Source organism: Rutidosis leptorrhynchoides, chromosome 7 (genome assembly GCF_046630445.1).
Source record: "Rutidosis leptorrhynchoides isolate AG116_Rl617_1_P2 chromosome 7, CSIRO_AGI_Rlap_v1, whole genome shotgun sequence".
Taxonomy (NCBI): Eukaryota; Viridiplantae; Streptophyta; class Magnoliopsida; order Asterales; family Asteraceae; genus Rutidosis; species Rutidosis leptorrhynchoides.
In genome coordinates, this window is record NC_092339.1 from 131821235 (window position 1) to 131826769 (window position 5535).

General features: G+C 34.4%; 1 pseudogene; it reads right to left on the reverse strand.

The window, feature by feature from the left end:
• Nucleotides 1-459: 459 nt before the first annotated feature.
• LOC139859609 (putative pectinesterase/pectinesterase inhibitor 24) lies at nt 460-2633 on the reverse strand (annotated as a pseudogene).
• Between the last annotated feature and the right edge of the window lie 2902 nt (nt 2634-5535).

Sequence of the window (5535 nt, forward strand, 5' to 3'; positions counted from 1 at the left end):
ATCTGAGAGAGTCATGTCTTTTTTATCGATTTTGAGATGTCTCAAATTAATTAATATTTCACTTGTATATAAATAATATATGCTGGTGGCTTTGAGTGTGGGTTCGATCTATTGATGGCCTTCAAATGCAACAAACAACCGCTCTACATATTCTCGTCTATCCGACCGGTTTCATCAAGTTTCAGGATACACTTGTTTGGATCCTTATTATATATGATGCTCACTCTTTTGCTAATATTCAAGCTATGCGCCTATCAGCATACTAAAACATAAACATGTTACAGTGACCAATAATCACCATTGAGTTGTATATTGAATTTGTCATGTGTTAATTACACATTATAAAAATTAAAACAAACATATGATCACTTACAAAATGAATGTGAATAACGAATGGAATCAAAAAAATGTATCATAATACACTTCAAAATATCAGTTCAAGGTTCAACAAGTTGCCAATCAAAGTCCGGATTTGTAAGGAACACCAGCAGCTTTAATCCATTTATCCCCTTGATTAAAAGGCGAAACAGTAAACTTACCCGCTTGCATACTGTTCATGAAATAAAGTCCTTTCCATTTTACTCTATTCTTTGTTGATGAACCTGCACCGTAGTTACCGTATTCTGCATAGAAAATTGTGCTGGGAGCCGTTGTACCGATCCATGGAAGCCATCCCTTTGGACTAATAAATCTTCCCATGTCATTTTTAACATAAACTGTCGTCGAATAATTCTTCCACGGACGCCCCAAATATGACTGAATATCGCTCAAGTTTCCGAATGGCAGTTTTGAATTGAAATGTCAGTGTTTTGGTTAGGATCAAATTTTCCTTGCGCTGTGATTGTGACTTGTTGGCAGGTCATTGGTCGTCTTGGAAGTATTTTACAATTATGGAAAACAACAGCCGAGTTACCGAAAATAAAATCAACTGTACCGTAGATGTTGCATTCTCTATAAAACTGAGGGTTCAAATGACAGTAAAGACTGTCTTGGAATGCATCAATGCGACAACGGTAGAATATTGATTGGTCTGAGTTGGACATTAGTGCTACGGCTTGATGCTTTGCTACACCAGCAGTGTTGTGGAACCCGATATCGCGTGTTATGAACCCTTGGCAAACACGGCTGCATTAAGAAAAAAATAGTGAGAAATTGATTTGCGATTGATAAGTACGTACTTATTAGTGTACCTAGAGGCAACTAGTGCGGGTGACCCGTCCGAACCAAGAAGTTGTGGATTCAACTGGTCAAGTTTCATTGGAAACGGTGTATATAGTTTGTCTAAAACGGGTAAATGTATAAGGTTTTTCTTTTACAATGTCTAGCAGAGTAATAATCAGTGATTGTGGTTCATTTAATTTTGTGGGTCATGTTCAATAACTAAATAAAAATAAATTACTACCTCACAAGGTTTAAGATGAATCGATGAACGTTGACATTGAAATAGAGGCGTAGACACGAAAGACTCGTCCAGAAGGATTTTAGTACTTAGTTTTTAATTTTAAAGCCTTGATAGATTGATGGTCCAAACATATATATTGTTTGGGCTTTATTTTATAGACCTTTTGGATATTGGCCTTATGTACACGCACATCTTGCACGCCCTAATATCCAGCCCTCTGGTAATCACGTGACTATTTAAAAGTACTAACCGAAAGTTGCTGACTGAAAAGTTGGAGTCCCATCAACAACGTTTAAACCTGCTGACACGATCGTTGAATCCATTCCATCGCCAATGATCATAACATTCGTCATAGATTTTTCAACCCTCACATTCTCATTATAAACTCCTTTCTTGACATAAATCACAAATCGTTTCTTGCTCTTTGAAGGAACAGCCTTTAAAGCATCAGAAATTTTCTTGTATTTACCACTACCGTCCTTAGCCACCACCGCATCTGCTTTAATTCCCGCGGGTGATTGCAAAAGCTTACGGTCTTTATTCGATAACCATTAAGGCATTTCATCGGTTCCCGATAAGCTCAACAATCTTCTTTTTTGATTTAAAGAATTTGAAACACTTGAAAACCCCTTGGTAATAGCAAGACTGTTACTTGTTAACTCGGTTGATGTTTTAAGTAAAGGTGCAACATTTTCACCAACACTGTCGATGCACGTTTGTTGGAACGTGCTAGCTGTACTTAGCCACGTCATTAGATGGTAAAAAAGAGATCCTACAAATCAACATTACTTGCTGATGACAATGTGTCATTTAAATGATCAAGTGCAAGGTCCAATAATTCACTGCAATTTTTGAGATCTACATGAGTGGACACTTACGTTAGCTAGTTTACTGCCACTACAACAACGAGTTTAAGCAACTCCTCAGGTTGAATTTGTATCGAATTGACAAGAGGTGAAAGAGACGTGTAACACGTATCCGGATACAATGTGGTATCACAAACAGTTTTAACGAAAGCTAAAGGCGATTGAGATTGTGATTGATTATCATTATGGTTGTGGTTTTTATTACTTGTCTTTGTTCCTACAACGGCTGAAACTACAACAATAACGAGAATGAGAGATGATATTGCGACAAAAGAGATTCTTCTTTTGGTTTTTCGACGAGCTTCGAGCCGCATTTGATCAGCTTCGTCAACTTTCCCATACGAGTTGGAAGAATTGATTGGTTTTTTTGTTTATGAATTCTTCCTTAACTGTAAGTGAAATAGTTTGGTTGTTTGTCTAAGAGTTGATATTGTGGGTGATTTATAAGGGAAAATAAGATGAAAAAATGAGATACGTGCAAAGCATATTGGGAGATACTATATTTAGACATGGTGAGTGGTTCTCATGAACATGAATGAGAGTTTTTATCATTTTATGACTTTTAAAGTAGGTGAAGGAGACGGACTTTTAATTTAGGGAAAAGTATATGAAAATGCATTGAACTTTCACCAAATTTCTATTGTATGCATCCAACTTTAAAATCTCATATTGTATGCATTTAACTTTCTAAATTATTCTATTGTATGAAATCCATGACTTATTAATCAGGTAACATGTTGCTATAATTAATTTTTTAACGTAGTTAGTCCCTCAACATAACGAAATCAAAATAAACATCAATTTATCTAACGAAATCATAACAAAACTTGATCTTCTTCATCTTCATCTCTATTCTTCAACTTCGTCTCTCTTTTTTACAAATCTCACCAAAAGTTTATTCATGTTAACAAAATCAAATCAAACTATAAACCCTATTTTTCATACAAAATCAAATCAAACACCCAATTATATCTTCATCTTCAACCTTCGTTCATTAACATCTTTAACCTCCGTTCATCAACATCTTTAACCTAAATATTAGGTGTTTTTCATATTCTAGGTAGTAACTGCAAATCAAGCTCGAATACATATTCCTGACTGAAAATCGAACTTTCGACTTCAATCAAACTTTATTTTCATCAACAATTCGAGATTAAATCTAGTGTTCATCTCACAGTCAACAAAAATCAACAAATCCATAGGAATGAATTTGAAGATTTATGGAATTAAAATTGATTGTCAAGCATTCAGAACATAAACTTCAACATCGTAAGTATTTTACATTAACTACACATTCATAAACTAACATAAAAGGTAAGGCCTCAAAACTTAAAATCAAACCAATAAAAATCTAAACCATATCTCCTACATCTGATGGTGGCCTTGAAGATTTAGATTTCTAGATATTCATACTCTGTATCATTTTTCTGACGATTCATCATCAACAGTTTCTGACTTCATACAATTTGGGTCCATCACAAAATTGTCTCAAAATTGCAGTGCGGATCTTTGATTTCACGAACTTTAATTGATGTTTGAATGGTTGGGGTTACCATTTTGTAAATATCTAATGGAAGGAAGATGAAGATTTAACAAACATGATGAAGGGACCAATGAAATTAGAATTTACAAATATGAGGGACTAATAATGTAAATATTTAATTGAAAGTTACCTATTATAACTGATTAATACATACAATAGAACAATTTAGAAAGTTAAATGCATACAAAGGAAGATTTCAAATTTGGAAGCATATAATAGAAATTTGGTGAAAGTTTAATGTATTTTCATATACTTTTCCCTTTAATTTAAACATGTAACTATATACCTTAAAGATGGTTTTTTTTACGTAATAATTATTTAGAAAAAACCTTTAATCACCGTAATTAAGCAGAATAAAAAGCAAAAACCGAGAGCTTCTTATAAAAAGGTTCGTTCGTGTGTTTATTATATGTATATTTATTTTGGATTTTAATAATTTTCCTGTTAATTCAAATGTAATGTGCTTGAAGTGCTTGTGATAAGATATAAACAAATATGCTATCAGGGAGTTTAATTGTACTTGATTTTAGGATTAGCGTTATAGAAGTGAGAGAGAACTAAGATTTAATTAAATTTCAGAATCTCCATTACAGAGATATTTTCGGTTCGTATGACCTCTCCCTTATGTGCATAATGATCGGTCCTCAGTTAATGAGCTACTTAATTAAGGATTGAGTGCAATGATATTAAGATGGAGAATGAGATGTTTGATGATTATTTTGGGCTCTGATGATCGTCTTTCACTTTTCAATCAAGTGATCAACCACCCCGACCCGGTCTTGATTGTTCATTAGCACGATTTACCTTAACTCAATGTAAATATTCCTTGGGCAAAGTCACAAGTGAAAATTACAGAGGTCTGGGCAAATGACAGAGAATCAACAACCTATAAATGAGAGGCCAAGCTCCCTATTTATAGTATTCAAAATATTCGCGGTATGCGGATTGTCTAACTATTCGTAGTGACTTAACGAAAATACCCCGCAGTCTTTTATTAACGCGCCATAATCCGCAGACTTAATTTTCAGCGGATATGTCAAGCCTTTTGAATATACTTCGCGCAACTTCTGTTTTTAGCCTTTAGCAAACAAAATATACATATACAATGCTATGTATATGATCAAGTCCCCACAGTTTATTATGATACATTTCGCTTAGTAAATGTATCATGATAAACTCTATAAAATAATATATGCGTTTTTAAAAATATACTTGCAGCAAATGTAAATATTTATCCACCGTTAATTTATTACCGTTGATTTTCGCAATGACAACGCGTAGAAACAACTGTAACTCTGCAAAGCCGTCAAAACAGAAAACGCTGTAACGGCTATATAATTACCGTTAACGCGTTGCGGTAATTTTAGCCGTTAAAAATTAATCATTACCTTTACGACTTCGTCGTCCAGATTTTATTTATAAATAGCCAAGCAACTCGCATTAACAACTTTACGCTTTTACCTTCAATTTCTTTATCAATCAAAGTTTACCGAAATCCACACTCGTCATTTGCAATTTATGGATTCACACTTTGCTTTTTTCAAATTCATTACCAGATCCATTCATGTAATCATAAATGGCATCTTCGTCGTCTGCTAACACACCTAATGCCTTTATTTCATATATGACGGAGGCGAAAATCGAAACCCTAAAACAGCATTATCCACTTCTTGCGCAATTCTCTCCTACCGCGCCGTCGGCGGAGGATAGGGCGAACGCCCCTC